General features: G+C 47.9%; 1 long non-coding RNA gene across 1 annotated transcript; it reads left to right on the plus strand.

The window, feature by feature from the left end:
* The first annotated feature begins 9,431 nt into the window (after positions 1 to 9,431).
* On the plus strand, positions 9,432 to 10,094 carry LOC121834018. The gene is made up of 3 exons (XR_006077006.1): positions 9,432 to 9,514; positions 9,837 to 9,925; positions 10,007 to 10,094. It is a non-coding gene; the product is annotated as an uncharacterized LOC121834018 (long non-coding RNA).
* The last annotated feature ends 7,186 nt before the right edge of the window (positions 10,095 to 17,280 follow it).

The raw sequence follows: 17,280 nt of genomic DNA on the forward strand, positions 1-17,280 counted from the left end.
CCCACATTTCTTTTACATTTAACCACTGTCCCTCCACATAGATCTGCAGCTTTCGATTCGATTTCCAGATGGTGGAAGTTAGAGGCACTCGACTTCCACCATCTGGTGGAAGTCGAGTGCCTCTAACGGCAAAATATCCCCCTTAAAAAAAACAAGTTTTCAAATGCCCAGCCGCGTAGGTGGCTGGCGCATCTGTGTTGATCTTCTGAGAAGAGGTGGAATGCCCCCCGTGTCTTGGTCCCGTGTGCAACTAAGCGGCGTGGCAGGCGAGTTTGGAGGGCCTGCCTCCGGCGTTGCAGGATCGTTCTGACTCTCTTGAAACGTGGTTGGAAAGTCGTCACTGGAAATTGGAGACGGTGAACCATTTCGCTGACTGATGCCGGAGGAAAGGGAAAACTTCCTCGATGTTTTTACGTGCCTGTGGCTCTCGTCTCGATTCATAGATATTGCCTCTTGCTCCTTGGGTATATTGTCTCGGGTGTGTGTGTGATCCTGACATTCTGCATGCCGCCCATTTTTTTATGAATACGGCTGTACCTTCCCCTCTTCTGCTTTGTCGTGTGAAACAAAACTTACTAAAACCATCCAGATGATAACATTTAGTTGCTCACTCATGAGCGTTGGTCTCCGATAGTACAAACACAATAACGTTGGCGATGACACCTCTTATCAAAAAAACAGAACTGGTCCCAATATTTTCTAATGATCCGAATATTTACGTGTACCACAGTATATATGATGCCGCCGTCCAGTGCCAAGTTACTCATAAGGCTCAAAAAATCCGATAGTCAGCCTAAAAAAAAAAACCTGAGACGAAGTCATCAAGTTACACTATTTCTTCCAGGTCAGCGTGTCAGTAAATTCAGATGGGACGGCCTTTCTTGTCCATCTTTGCAAAGACATTGACGTCCCTTACCCACACAAACTTCAAGTGCATTTCTCTGGCGTGGGAATGGGCCATCCAGAAGAGCTCTCGGTAGAGCCTAGTGAGGTTGCCATTGAAATACAGACGCTGCAGCGATGACCCCTTGCTTAGTGCGTGCAACCTACCGCAAGCCGTCATCCACTTTTTCTTGCCGCCAACCGGTTGGAACCTCACCAAAACTGGTGGGGTCCGCTTTTTCCACTCGGGAGGCGGTGTATGGCAAGCACCTGAACGGCCGGAAATTTGAGACGCCCGCTCTTCGCGCAATGTCTGCAATGATTTCCCCAAGGTGTTCTTGAGGTCACTGAGGCAGGCATTGAATCTCCAGATTAGGGAGGCGGCCATACTGCTCGTTGGTGTTAAGCTCTTCTTTGAGAGCCTAGATCTCTTTGGCCTGCTCATGCATATGGCCTCTCAGCTCCATCACCTCAGCCCTGACCTCGTTAATGACCTGGTCATTAGCCGTGACCGCTGCCAAAAGTGTGTTGTACTGGGCAGAAAACAATTCCATTGAGGCCTGGACTCCACTGATTGTCTTTCATCTGCTTGACGACGCGCCTTAATGCCAAAAGGATGTCCACTTTCAAGGAAGCTGCTGGAGCGAGTCTATATGCTAGCCCTCATCATCTGGAGCTCTTTCAAAATGGAAGAGAGCTGTGACGGCCATGCGTCACATTCGGTGTTCCTGGTGTCGTTTTCCCTGCAGAATGATATTAATGGCTCTTTGCCTCACCCATCCTCAGCCTTCTGTGATCCTCGAGCACATCTTCCCGATGTGGCAGGAGGCTAAGCAGAAGGCGCACCTTATCATCCTGCCGTTCCTCAAAAGGGCCTTGGAGCACACAGAACATTCCGAAGTTTGTCACGCTGCATCACGATACAAAAATGAATGTATAAAAAAAACAATAGCCAAAGACAATGAGGTGGGCCAGCTGGTTGTGCCCCTGTGAGAAACACAAATAAAAACAAAGCCAACAAAAAAACAAAAAAAGAAACAACTGTAGTTGGTCAGCTAGCTTTACCCCTGACAGGAACAGTCAATGGTTGTGGGCGCCGGTGCAACAAAATAGTCCACTGGCTCCTGCGCTCTTGCATACTCATTGCGCGGCCGAGGTCGGAGGCAATCGGATGCGAACGGCCCCGGCCTCGACTGGGCAGTGCCGCCTGCTCCCCCCGCTGGTTCCACTTTCGGTGAATGAGCCACCTCACCGCTGGCTGGACACCGTGCCGAGCAGAAAGACCGTTGCGGAGATAGCATCCACGCACAGTCAGTATGTCAATAAATCAATCAATCGCTGACAAGCAATCAATGACAATCAATCAATCAATTAGTGTTTGAGTGTCCAGGAACAACCCCTTGAGTCTTAGCTCTGGCACACTTGTGAGACAAAAAAAAAGGAAATTAAAATGGAAACACCAGGGCAATGGTGGAATGGAGTTCACCAGTCTTAAATGTACTGAGTCCTGAAATGTACAGTCTTACATTCAACTGAAAAAAATAAGATGTTTACGAATCTCTAACGCAAAATTGGAGTGCAGCTCTTGAGGAGGAGGGGGAAGGGTACGGAGGGGAGGGTATGCCCCTCTTCCTCTATCCCCTCCTCTCCCGTCCTCCTCCAAGTCAGTTTCCTTGCTAACTTTAGCAAGGAAAAATAACTTGCACCTATGAAGAAATTCAATTGCTCCGCTAGATGTAGTGGGGAATTGAATCGGTGTTAAGGTCACGTGACATCAGTTTTCCCGCTAAATTTAGCGCGGTTATGCTGATATCGCGAAACATGGAAACGGGCACCTTAGAGCTGTGTTCTAATATTAAATATATTAGTATTGCTATATTAATACCAGTGTGACATCAGGAAAGTCGCAAATTAGAAGACAGTTGGAGAAGTCAGAACAAGCAGATGAACAACGTAGAAGCTACAACAAAGCTTGCATATTCTAAACAAATGCAAGTACATGATATTGTAGTGACACACAAGTACTTATCAACCCTTTTCAAGCATTAACTGCCTGCAAACAGAATGACCAAAAGTTCTGCAGCACAAACAAAAAATAGAGTGCATCAGAGTACATGTTGTAGAACTCGGTCAATCTAAGAATAGGGCTTAATCGATTACAATGACGAGAGGTATAAAAGAATGATTGATGTCGTGTAAGCGCACGTGACACTCTAAGGCTCACTTCTAACAAAAGGCGGGGAGAGTTAATAAAATCGTGAAGAGCTCTGAATAAGAGCAACATGTTTACCTTAGCCCGGCACTGATGCAGGCTCAGCAAGTTCACAAGTTCAAAATCAGTTTCATAATTGAAGTTATGTGGACCACTCTTAACGTAGTGATGTTCTAAGATGGAAATGAACTTTTGAACTTTGTCGAGTGCCAAGGAGTTTTAGAAATGCTGTTCAATGCAACTGAGGCATACCCAAGTTGTGATCTCGCGAACGAATGGTGCAGTGTCGGAAACGTAAACGGAATTTTAAATTCTTTTGTTATGATATATGTGGTGCTAATGTGCTGAGAGACGAGTTCATAACTGTTTTTATGGGATCACCGAATCGTAAGCTTGAATCAAACGTAACTCACTGGTCCCTCATCTCAAATACAAGCGTTAAGAACTCACTGCGGATGCTGTACGCAAAAATGGTATTCAATGTTTTCCGTGAAAATGTCTTAACCATGGTTTTCGATTGGTTAAGACAAATATCATTAACCGAGCACCAGTTCTAAAAGGAACATGCATCCTCTTGAAGCTCAATGCAATCATCACTGCGAATTATTTGTTTGTAGAGTTTTATGTCATCTGAATACTGCAGAAATAAAGGCTTAGAAAACAGGGGGGAAGCGCTGTTTACGAAAGCAGAGAACCCGAGGGGACCTAAAACAGATCCCTGAGAAATTTCAGAGGAAGCCCTGTAGAATGAAGAGGCTATGTTGTTAACCCGGATGTACGCGATTCTTTTTGTCAGGTGGTCTTTAATCCAGTCCAGAAGTGAGCCACACACTCCATAGGCGGAACGCTTCGCTAAGAGAATAGTGTGGTTAACAATGTCGAAGGCCTTGCTCAAGTCAAAGCGGATAACGTCCAGCTGACCTTTATTACAAACGACCTGAGAAGGGGTGGACATTAATGTTGCGAGGTTTGTAGCAGTTGACCGGCCGGACATTAAACCGTGTGTGTTAGGGATGGCTATGTTACGAAACTTAAGAGACGAGAATTGATGTATGACCATTTCAAAGTGCTTGGAAAATGAAGGAACAAGAGAGAGATAGGTCTATAGTTAAGGACATCAGCCCTATTTTCTGTCTTTAATATTGGAACCACAACAGCTATTCTTCATTTTTCTGGAAATATCCCCGACCTCAGGAAGTTATTAAGTACAGTGCACAAAATGGATAAGATTTAGTATTTCTGAGGGTATTCTGGCACTCCAGCAGATAATGTGGCTCTCATTTTCTTAATACATAACGCAACACATTCTTTATCGACATGAATGCTACTGAGTAGGTTGCCGAACCCAGTCAAATGAAACAACGTAGGAGACGTCGAGTCGGAGCTGTTTTTATAGACTAAACCAAGATGAGCGGTAAACAACTACGTACACTCACCGCATCGCCTCCATGAAATTCGGAAGCTATCTCCGATCTTACTAGCGTACCTCCAGAATCTCTTTGGATATTTCACAAGATCCTATTCTACAGACTCGCGGTGAAGTTTTTGATCACAGTTAATTAAACGGTTGAATTGTTTTCTAGCGCTCTTAATTCTGCTTCCCACTTTGAGAGGCAGTTTTTTTTGTTTTTTTTCTATGCAAGAAGTCTTTTTTGACCAAGAGAGATTTTAGTTCTAAGGATAACCAGTTAGGAAAGTGAGAATTTTTTGACGTTCTTAATGCAATGCATATCTCCATAGCCCCCAGAACAATTCTCGTGGGGCAAGTGACTTGCTCATTCACATTGATAGGCTTAAGAACAGATGCCCAGTTGACATCCGTAAAATAATAGTGCATTTAAATGTAGTCGCCTGCCGAGAAATTACTATACGAGGTGTGAGGAAGGCATCTTTAGGAAGGAGGAGTGCAAACTGGTGAAATACGGGAGAACACTACATCAAGTGCAGGGTGATATATATCTTCAGGGACCAATGGGGATTGACTCCGAACGATGGAAACGCGTTCCATACTAGAGAAACATGAATCTAAAGAATTCTCCTGGTTGTTAAAGGGGTACTCTGGCGATTTTTTTAGCTGCCTCAACTAACTATATTTCCTGACTCCCCGGCCTTTACCCTTTCCGGTATGCTATTTAGTATCACGAAATTCATAATAGTTATTGCCAATGCGGCAAATGAAAATGGTGCAAAAACCAACATTCAAACATACGCGCACTTTTCAGTGCCGTGACGTCAGTGGCGGGCAGGCTTGCCAGTCGAGCGAGCAGTCTAAAAAATAGAATATGCCAATCATTTGTTCCGTGCTGGAGCACGGGGATTGGAGCGAGCATCCAAAGCATTCATTTGACACCATGAAACTGCTTCGAATCAGTTGGGAACAAATTCTACAGTCCAAAGAGTGAACCCCTGCACTTTGACTGACGTCACTTTTTCGTTGTTGCCAGTAGAGACTTTCAGTTTGAGAAACACGGTGAGGACCAAAATTGTAAATTCTATAACTTCGTGAAAAAAAAATTATTTTGACCTAATATTTGGGATACTATTTTGGCGATGTTGTTTGGCGAGTTTAGCAAAATTTCAAGCCAATCGGGGACCATGAAGAAATTGCCAGAGCACCCCTTTAAGAGCATAATTGTGCCGTCTGAGATCTAAAAACGATACGAAGTTCAGTAGACGGCTGCATTTCTGCTTGCAATAAAAGTTGTCAGTGTGAACATTTAAATTTGTCCAGTTAATACCTGGAGCGTTAAAGTCCCCCATTATCAAAAGGTTGCACCTATACAACTCTTTCACTATATTCTCAATGTTACAAGACGCCTGATGAGGTGTAGTTTGAGGAGGGGGATAAAACAATCCGAATAAAACACCCGCTTTGTGCACTCGATTGCAACCGATAGACACTCAGGGGACCCCTCTAAATCCTCGCGTCTTTTTGAGTTGTACCGCCTGTCAACTGCAATCATCACACCACCTCCTATGTTACCTCGCAAAAAAAAGTCACGATCGCGATGAAAAAAATTTCAAAATAGGGCGGAAAGTTATCTTCAGAGCTAATGGTGGGACGCAACCAGGTTTTCAAGCAAGCAGATAAAAGAATAGTTAGATACAGTAACACGAGAAAAGAAACACTCGGCCTTCGTCCGAAGACCACAAAATGTTTTGATAAGACAGCCTAGTCTTACTCATCAGTGTTTTCTGCAGTGGTTTTTGGCCACTTACCGAGATACTTTGAGCAAATCATCTTGAAGAACAGCTCTGAAGGGCTTGAATAAACCCCAGTCAGCGCAACGGTTCGAGCCCTCGGGCATGTGGACATGGGCATTGAATGTGCCGTTCGCTCGTCATGTCCGTCACCCTTGGAGGCAGGCGGATCTTCGAGCATATATTGATTGAGTAAAATTATATGCACGGGCGCGTGCACGTTGACTGGAAATTGCTATGCACACGACGTTTTGAAACTCGTATAAAACGAATGGTTAGAACGAATTTCCGAAGCGGTAGCGTAGCTAAGTGGCAAGGTGTCTGCCTCATACGCAGCGGACCCCGGTTCGGTCTGCAGTGTGGACTTACTTTTTTTTTTCTCTTTTTTCTTGAACATTTTATTTTGTCGATATTTACTACATTTCTTTTTTATGATTAACACTTAAAAAAAAAATGTTGCCAACAAAATTTTGCTGAACTAAAGGGTATAAGACTTCCTTTCCGGATGTGCAATTTAGGAAAGCAGGGCTTGGGTTGTCAGCTGGACGCCGCAACGCGGCGTGTACGGAGGGGGGGGGTGCCAAGTGGGTTAATACTTTTGCACTTAGCAGCCACACACTGTCGCTGTGAAGCGGCGTGAACGCAGGTTGGGGGGGGGGGGCGGGGAGCTTTACTTATATCGATTTCCACCATGCCCGTAACATTTGCGCCTAGAACCGAGAGGAGTCGGACACCCACCCAACGATTCCGATGCTAGAGATGCCGCGGATCTCCCAGCTCCAATAGTCTGTCCTCCTGGCAGCCCGAGGGGGTGAGGAATCTGAATCTGCGCATTCCTGGCTGTCAGCCATGGTGAACTAGAAGGCTGGAGGCCCCCGACACTCTGCCCGAGGGCAGACACGGGCCACGGCAGCCGGTTTCAAAGCTGCGCCGGCCTCCGCTCTCCTCAAGCCTGTGATTTCTGCAGGGCCCGCCTTTACGTCATCGCACAGTGAGCAGACGAGCTATAGCGAACCAGAATAAGGCGGGGAGTGGAAAAAGCGGCGGCCTCCATGTGAGGCACTTTGTGTAGAATCTATCAGGTGGCACTGGCGTTCCATCCCGGACCACTTCTGCCGGCGGCGAGCCCGTTCGAAGCGTAGCTGGTTTCAACCTTAGTGGTTCATTACCACGGCCTGTATGTGTTTCATGGATGTTGCAACGTCTATGAATTAATGTTTAAAGTTTATTCGCGCAATGTAGCGATTTTGTGTTTTCGGTACGCTGTAGTGTTTGCCCTGGCTGGCTGGCTGGCAAACGCTCCTCCATACGGACCCGTCTACCTGCCTAGTCTTGCAAGGCACCCAGAGTATCTTGTCTTTTTGGAAATAAAGACCATAATTAGTATTCTGCTTTGATTTTCAGTTATATGCCCATAATAAATGCGTGTACCACTTTCCTTTGTTAAAGACCATGCCATTGTGAAAAATAATTGTTGAAAAGCTACACTTCCATTTGGAACGTGCTGAACGAAGGAAAAGTAGGTAAAATACTCGTAATCATTGTGGCACTCTTTGTGGCACTATTTCTGGAGTGTTGTAGCGTTCGACTTCCGCCGTCCGCCGCAGGTGATCAATCAGACGACTCTTTCCTTGGGGTCAAGCGGGGTTTATTACCATGACTCCTGGATCCCGACCTGGCCAAGACTCGGGACAGCAACTCCTGTCGGCCGCACTGGCCACCCCTTTTAAGCCCGTGCGTATGCAATGGGCACCGGGAGCCGCCCCCCCGCTAGTCGCCGGTTTGGCCGCCGTGTGGCGGGCCGAGCGCCCCACACCTCTCCCACTTAGAGGTCGAGGTCTAAGATGGCCTCCTCGTGGGCCGGGTCGCGGAGCAGATCCGGGCGGAATCGGCGGAGCACCCGGATGGCCTCTGCGACTTTCAATGGGCGGGGAGCTGCCGGAGGTGCAGCAGGAGGTGGTGCGGCTTGGCGAGCCCAGTCCGCGGCGACGCGAGCTTGGTGCAAGGCGCCCGCCAGGTGGATGGGGTGGTGCAGTTCCGGCACTCCGCAGACGGGGCACAGCAGGCATTGAGGCTCAGGCTGTAGAAGCTCTGTCGAGCCTGCTTCCTCGCCTTCATGAGGGCCTGAAGAATGATGTTGGATGAAGCTCTCCTGTCGTCGCCGAATCCACCCTGGAGGTCGTGGAAGACGTGATCTTGCGCGAACCGTCGGAGCAGCGCCCTTGTGTAGATGCGCAGTAGGATGGATGAGATGGTGATGGGCCTGAAGTCTCCGCCAGTAGTGGCCGAGCGGGACTTGGGTATGAAAACTCTTGGCCACCTTGAGGTCCTCGGGAAGCATAGCGAAGGCCAACCAGTTGGTGAAAATGATGGCAAGAATGGCTGGTGGAATCTGGAAACCTCGTTCAGGGTAAGGCCGTCCGGGCCAGGGGCAGTCTTTGCGTCGGTGTTCTTGAGCACTCTTTGGAGCTCTCCTTCGGTGAACGGCTCCACCTCTACGTTGAGTACTTGTTCGGATGTTATGAACCCGTCAACCGGTCTTGGTGGTGTAGACATGAGAAGGTCGTAAACCCGGTGGAGCTCCGAGAAGAGGACTGCTGGGTCAGCCCAGTCCAGCCCCAACTCGTCGACGAGCACCTTAGGCCCCAGACTGTACAGCCGTTGATGTTCTGCATAGCGTTCGTGACGGCGCTGGTTACGGTTCTTGGCTAGACGATGCTTCTTTTTCTTGCTGCCCTCGGTGCCTCCCCTCTCCCCAGGTCCTCTCCTATCTTGATGGGGTCCAGCAACCCTTGAGCGATGGTGACAGGGGTTCCTGGTGCGGGCTGCAGACGCACCCAGGCAGATCCGGCGTCGTGAACGCGGACCGGTTGAATAGGAACCGGCTGCTTGTGTGCCGCCGCCTTGAAGGTCTCCAGGATCTCCTTGTAATGGCGTGTATTTCGCTGCCCTGTGATTCCCTGTGAGGACTGGGTGGTGAATACCCTGGCAAAAGCAAGGTTCATATGAGGGTGGTCCTTGCAGGTGATCTCTGCCCTGGCCAGTGCCGTCAGTTCCGAGACGGTCCACCGCGCGTTGAACTCTGCTGGTGGAAGAGAGTTTGCGGTGCCAATGTATGTGTGACCTCTGCGATGATGGATTTAGCAAAGGGACCAGGAACGATGACAGTTGGCGGGGTGTCTGGCGAGGGGCCACAAAGGGATGAAGTTCGGAGTAAGGGTGAGACATCCTTTCCCCGTCGCGTGCCGAGCTCCCTGCGCATCGCCTCTGCGCACTGGGGCATCAGACGGTAGTCCCGGACGCTCTGCCATGTTCTTCTTGGCATCAATGCAGCGAGCTCTTCGTCACTACGCATGCACAGAGAAGCCTCGAGCTTGCACAGCACGAGTGCCTGAGTGTCCCTCTCTGTCCAGGGCCTTGCCTCCGGTGTAGGGGGGATATCTCGGGGGGTGACCGGGGTTGGAGAATGATGTATGGACTTCTCGCTTCACCGCTGTGGTCTTGGCGTGGTGAGGGGTGATGAGGGTATGTCCGTCTGCAGGCCGGAGGAATCTTGCACTGATGGCAGTGGTCCCCCTGGAGTGGCAGTGGGGGGCTCACCATGTGCAGGAACCCTGGAGTCCGGCCGAGGTAACCTGCTCCGCAGCTGTTCTTGCTGTAGCAAGTCCCTGTACAACTTCCGCCCCCTGATGCCCTTGATGGTTTGCCAAGGTACCCCTGCGTACCCCTTGGCGAGTTCTTTGTTGGTAAACTTCATCTTGGCGGGCATCGACAATTCTTGGACCGCCAAAGTCCTGACGTCCTCCGTGGTCCAGTCACCTGCTGGTGGGAGACGCAAAGCAGGGGTGCTGGTTGTGAAGGGCATCGACATGTCTGCCCTCTTGGAGTCCCGGGAGAACTCTGGGTGCTCCTTCTCCTCGGTGTGACTTGCAGGGGAAGGAGTGGAAGCCTGCGGAAGCTCGTTGCTGGCCACACTGTGTGAGTCGGCGTTCGTCACTACGGTTGAAGTGGGCGATACTAATGGTTTCTTCCGACACCTTGTGTAATGAGACGACATGGAGGTGCTCTTGGTGTACGTTTTGGCGAGGCAATAGAAGCACCTCCGTACGAAGTGACAACTATGAACATGTTCGTAGTGCCCCCCAGAGAGATGCGAGAAGTTAGTCGTTTGTCGCACAGGTGGCAGACAATCTCCTCTGAGGGATACAGCCTCTCAAAGGTTTGCTAACACGCTAGGTGATGGATGAGTCCCTGACATGCTGAAATAAATAGGAAAAAAAAATATGAAGCACTATTCCCCCAGCCGCTTGCGACACAGGGTATTTGTATTTAAGTGTAGGCTGTGAGGCCGAGGGGGAGAGCCTGGTAATGTGGCCTGTGCTGTACAGGCCACAGTAACTTGTTCAAAAGGTACAAAGTTCCCTAGAGCACTAGATTATAGTAGTCCTGCAGACTACGCCACTACATGTAGTGAAAACCAGCTAGTGGTGCCCTGCGTAGCCCCAAAGCGTAGATCCGATCCACAGGGCTGCATGCCGAAGCACAAAAAAAAAAAACCCCAAAAACCATGTTTATTGCGCCAAAGTGCCGAACTGCGCTTGATTACGAACAAAAAACCTACAAATGTTGCTAAAAGAAAGAAAAGAAAAGTGAAAAGACGTTTTTCTCTGCTGCTAGTCTAACAGAGGTGGTGAAATCCACGGGTGGAACGTATTGCCCTCTGTTGATGGCCGGCGCAACTAAACAAAGTTGCATGCGCTCCCAGTTCGCGTGCAAAGTTCGAACTGGAAACCGGCAGAGCTGCCACGAGAAAAAAAAAAGGATGGCAGTGGGACCAGGGACTTTTGTGCGTGGTTCGACGCACGGAGACTGAAAAAAAAAATGTTTAGTGTAGGAACCAGCGGTCCACTAGCGCCTAGCACTAACTCCAGCAGCCAAAAAACGAGTGACCGTTAAGGGGTGAAGAAAGCCTCAGCGGTCGGCTGTTCACACGTTTGGAGAGGTGCTGAAACTGCGCTGGCGGACTTGAGAATCTTCCAAGAGCAGCGGGGGGTACCCGGCGGTGTCCGGGAGCACGCAATAGTCGTGGAGGCGTGCGGACCTGGCCAAAGGCGCGATCGCCGGGAACTCGGCTCGCTAACCAAACGCAGCCGAAACGAAGCTGACTTTCTGTTTACCCACAAAATACCCAAGGCATATGGCTTTTTTTTTTTTTTTAACGAGTAGGACTTGTGCACAAAAATCGTTTCCTCGCCCACCCCTTCGCAGAGGCATCAGGCTGATCTTTGGCATGAAATCTGGAAGTCCTTATCCTCTCCAAGGGAGAGGGACCCACCAATAGCCCCATGGCAACACACAACCGCCGGGGCGCTTCATCGCCCGTGCACCACGGAGGTCATCTGCTGATGCCGACGAAAGCACCTGACCCCCCCCGAAGGCAAAGTATAGTCAATACCTTAAAATCCTGTCTACCAAACCCAAGATTGGTAAGAGCTGCAGCACTTTTTGGCGACCAAACACTTGATATATATGTGATAGTCAAACTAGTCACAACCGGTGCAACACTATTGGCCCCTTTAATAATATCCAGAAGCTCTGGAACACTATAGTTTGCACCTTCCGCTCATGTGCGGCATCTGGGGTGGAATACGTACCCACCACCTGTGTATCAACCACAGTCATCTGACTACCTCCTGCAATAACGAGGTCTGGCACATGTTTCTGTGTTGCGGTGTGGCACTCGGGTTCTACCAGCACCTCCCATCCCTTTTCTTTCAGAGGACCAGGAGCATACTGCACTAAACTATCATGTCGTTTGATTCTGGCACTGTGCGTGCAGAAGCAATTTTGCGTAATGTGTCCCAGTGACTCCGCGGAGTCACAACCGGCCCGACGAGTCAAGACGTCCCGACCCCTCTTAGTCCTAGTCATGTGAGGAAGCGCATTTGCCCTCGTCTTTACCAAATCAATGAACCTCTTTCCATTCATCGGACGTGTACCTTTTCCAACCCACACCTGCGAAGACGGTACACGTGAGCACTCCTTCAGGGCAGCACCGTCTGCACTCTTGTGCCACTCTCTCGCCCAAAACCTGGATACAGCACCCCTAGATCGAAGCACCTTGCCCTTAAAGATGAACGACCGTTCTAGTCAATCTTTCAAGTCGACCATGTGCGGCAGCTGCAAGGCCACGGCGCACGCAGGATGCGATGACGTGCCCAGTGCCAACAATCTATGCAGTGCCATACCTGGTATGGCGGTACGTAAACAAGAGGCACCAAGAGAGTCATAGTTACTCCCGCCGTTTATTCGCGCTTTGATGAATCTCTTCACGTTGACATTCAGAGCACTGGGCAGAGATCACATTGCATCAACACCGACCGGAGGCCATTGAAGAGTGTGTCGGTCATATCGCTTTAGGTTCCGTCCACAGGGACCAGCAGCCATCTCCCCCTTTCAGCCTTCTCCTCCCATTTACACATAATGCCCCTTTAAATTGAATATAAATTGGAACTAAATTTATTGGTAGCTCTCGACTGAATTCAAACCCATGTGCCCACAGTTTGGAGCGCGGTGCTTTAACCACTCTGCCATCGGCAAGAGTTCATAGCCGCTTCCAAGAACGGGGTTTTATATCCACGGTTTTCTTTTTCAGGGGAGCACTAGCAGCACTGCCAAATTTCTGAATATGGCACATGATCACGTAACATTATATGACCACATAAGTTACCTAATCACGGAGATTACGGGATCATGTGTCACCTAAGTTCAGGCCTAATTAAATCATGCAAGTGCTAAGTATGCCAGCATGATTACAAAATGATAACCAATACAGTAAAACCTCGTTATAACAAAGTTGAAGGAGCGGTCGTAGTTATTTCGTTATAACCATTAGTTTGTTATAGCCAATGTCCATTTCTCCATACTATTAGCAAGCAAGGGGAATTATGATTGCTTTGTTATATCCATTAGTTTGTTATATCCCATTTTGTTATAACGAGGTTTTACTGTAGTGTAAGGTTACGTATCGCATGTCACGTAAGATTAGGAATAAATGGAGCGTGCAAGGCTTAAGTAGGTATGCGTTCTTACTCTTCCTTAGCGGATGGGAGTGAAGAATGCACGAAGCAAGAGGCAGGCAGAAGATGAGGCTGAGCAGCCATGAACATTGTGCCCAGCAATCCCCATATGCACAGCACGCACATCATGTGTATGGTAGAGCTTGACACATTTTGTGCTTCTAAGGCTTTGACAGGATAGTCAAGCTTGGGTAACTTTTTTAAAGTGCAGCTTTTAGACGCCCGTTTCCGGGTTGAGCGGCGTCGGCATTGGCGTAAACGCGTGTTGCATTATGAGACCTTTCCCGTAATGACGTCACACTTGAAGTCTAGCTCAATTTAGCAGAAAAAATGTAACGGAAATTTTTCTGCTAAATTTAACGGGGAAATCGACATCACGTGGCCTCAACACCAATTAAGTTTCCCCGCTGAATTTAGCGGGAGAGTTTCGGTAAATTTCCCGCTGAATTTAGGAAGAATATTTCCCGGCTTTATTTAGCGGGTAAATTTTTGCTTAATTTAGGGGGAAATTGAGCGGAAATTTCCTGATTAATGGGAGGGAAGCAGGAGAGGAGGAGGAAAGGGTATGGAGGGGGAGCAGGGACATACCCTCCCCTCCCCTACTCAAGAGCTGCTCTCTAATTTTACATTACAGAGAATTGTAAACGTGTTTCATATTTTTTTCTGTTGATCTACACTATTGCCATCGCAACATTAGAATTGCTAATCTTGTGAAAAAAAGTTCCTAATTTACCTTGCCATCAGTGACTTCAAACAGATGCGGCTCACTGACTGGAACAGCAGTGACTGCAGCAGCAGCGACTGTAGCAGCCTGCCCTCGTTCAGGCACTGTTAATATAAGCATCATTGATGAGAGACAGCTAAAAAACTGCACTTCGAACTGATCACCAAACCTATTCGAATCCAATTAGCATAAGCCTCAAACCTAAAGATTGGGATCTGTAAGTCGTGGAAATTAGACAAAAGAAATCAAAATGAAGTGTGAACAAAGCAGATGTTACATGACGTCTGACTTTAGCAGTAATATTTCATTTTTCCCACTGCATTGAATCGTTTTCACCCACAAGGCAGGGCAAGAATAGGACAGAGCGCTCCGTCTTATCCTGGTCTTCCTATTCTGATTTTGTACAATTTTACCTTATATACCTCTTATGCTGTTTTTGCACTCATCATATACAACGAATATTAACTAGCAGAGCTTTTAGCATTATCATAAAGTTGCGGTCTTGCAGCTGAAACGTGACCCCCCCGGCGGAGGGGGGGGGGGGGGGGGGGGAGGGGGAGGCAGGCAGCGGGCGGGGCGACGGGCGGCTGCTGCACTGCCACTAAGCTTGCAGTATTGAGTGACGAAAATCTAGCTCTTTCCTTCGGAGCACAAGAGACAGAGATAACAATGAGTGTCCTTGTGATCCTATATGACTCTGACTTACCGACTACTATATCTGTTGTGATGTGTCCCAGCCTATTGTGGCATAAACTTCGTCACCCTTATTATAATGATCCGCCTTCCATCTGGCCCCCTTCATGCCCGTCACGAGAAATTAAGTAAACTAGTACCACTGTATACTGGAAACAAATTAATTTTCACGAAGACCTAATTTTCACGAATCGTCTACATTTTGCAAAAAATAGGTCTCACAAACTATTTGGCTAAAATGTGAACATACAGAAAGCTGTAGTGAGGTCCTTGCGGATTGCAAAAAATGAGTACCAATTAATTATTCCAGCTCTTCAGCTTCAGTCGAATTCGCGAAAAATGGAGCCCACGAAAAATAAGTCATGTACAAATGCTTTGTATTCCCTCAATTTGAAACTTGGCGATGACACAAGCATCAGTGGCCATGGCAGAGGGTTTTGTGGTGCTGGTTGGACCATTTTGCGTAAAAGCAAGTTTTGGAAACTTCGAAGTGGTCGAACTGGTCTTTTGGGGCTCCTCCCTTATCTTTCTGGAAATCTGTCTTATGCACCTTATGACCGGAGATTATGGCGAAGGTCCCCATGACCTGGAGATACAAGAAACAACCCCCATGGTTCGCCGAGCCTTTGGTACAACACTTCCTATGTGCACTGTGAAATCTAATGTTTGTGTGAATGTAATTTCTAAGCTTGACAAAGAGTCATACATGGTAGGGGCTCACTGAGCAAATGATAGCTCGATTTGCCCACCCTGTGGGGCCTGCTAAAGCGCATCACGGCACTTTTCGTGGTGTGCAGCCGCTAGCAGTTGTTAGTCACCCGGCACTTTATGTCTTTGATGTAGTCCTGGAGAAGGAGGCAGGTGTCAGTAAGTGGAGCCAGCATCGAGGTGTGGTCTGCGTACTGAACGAAAGAAAATCTATCATCCTGAGGCATGTCATTGACAAGAAACCGGTACTGTGGCACACTGGAGGGGACGTTCATCGTAGCTCAGTGCACACCTTGGTAAACAAATTGTGGGATTTTTCCCTTCAGTTAGTGGCAGCCACTTGAGAAGGAAGCCATGAACGCTGGCGCCTGACATTTTATGTAGCAGGAGATCGATGTTGAGGGCATCGAACGCGTAACTGAGATGAAGCCGTAGAAAATCTTTCTTTTTGCGACTGCCAAGATTGTTGCTTACAAAATGACACGGGGTCGCCAGGACCGTCCCACAGCTGCGGGCGTGCCTAAAACTGTGCTGTGTCTGCAATAAGTATCCAGTGCTCTCTAAAAATCGAGGAACTGACTGTTCAGTATGCATCCTAATGTGCGGTAGATGATTAATGTTATTGAGGTTGGACGCTAATGCTTGACGTCGCTTGTAGGCTTCTCTTTCCTTTCGTGAATAGGGGTGAGTAAGGCGTGTTGCCAGGTGGTAGGAACAGCTCCCTCATCGAAAATACTTTGAAGTAGACAGCTGAGGGAGGGATCAAACTGTACTGCGTTATCATCCTATAAAAGGCAGGTGCCACACCATCTGGACAAGGGCATTGTGATGGCTTGATCTTAGACACGGCTGTTCACAGTTCTTCCTTTGAAAAAATGATCCCCTTCACGCATGGTGCATCATTGTCAGATGGTGTGGGTGCGAAAGCAGAAGATTGTGACGACTCCATGGTTCGTTGGTGTTGCAGACAGTGTTAAGGGCTGGGGGACAGCAAAGGAAGGTGGCCAACTCTGCTGTTTCTAGGAGAACCTTCTTGAGGCATCTTTCGTCTTCTTCAATGTCGGTTTCAAACCTAAGTTCCCTTTCAAAAGCAAGCTGAAATATAAATATATGTTACAAAGTTTCGCAGGCACATACTGGAGTGTACACGTAACAATACTTCCCTACCTGAGAACCCAGTTTGATTTTTTTCTGGAAGCTAATTGGAAAGCCGAAATCCAGAATGGAGAATCTTGATTCAATTCTGGAAATGTCGGTTCCAGATTGGAGAATCTGGATTCGGTTCTGGAAACGTCAGTTCCTAATTGGAGAATTTGGATTTGGTTCTGGAAAAGTCAGTTCCTGAATGAAGAATCTGAATTCTGCTCTGGAAGTTTTCAGTTCCAGAATGAAGAATCTGAATTCTGCTCTGGAAGTTTTCAGTTCCAGAATGAAGTTAGTGGAACCATCACCTGAAAATTGATATCCAGTTACGCCATGTGATACATATTGTGGGAAAACAAATCCAGGAGGAGAAACTATAGTGGTCACATACTGGGTTTTTTTAAAACCACCTAGGTATCTGGCTCTATACTTGGAACCTCTATTCAGGGAGCTGTTCTGTTAACTTATCCCCAAAGCCAGTTTGTGCAAACTGAAATGAATATTGAAAACAAAATGTGGTTCCTAGAAACCTGAATGTATTGTAAAAGACCCACTTAGCAGAAATTCGCTGAAAAACCCTCAGGCATCCAGGTAAAACATTTCGCGAAACAAAAAATCTCGGATATATATGTCGTTTA

Source organism: Ixodes scapularis, unplaced genomic scaffold (genome assembly GCF_016920785.2).
Source record: "Ixodes scapularis isolate PalLabHiFi unplaced genomic scaffold, ASM1692078v2 ptg000247l_1___fragment_3__unscaffolded, whole genome shotgun sequence".
Classification (NCBI taxonomy): domain Eukaryota; kingdom Metazoa; phylum Arthropoda; class Arachnida; order Ixodida; family Ixodidae; genus Ixodes; species Ixodes scapularis.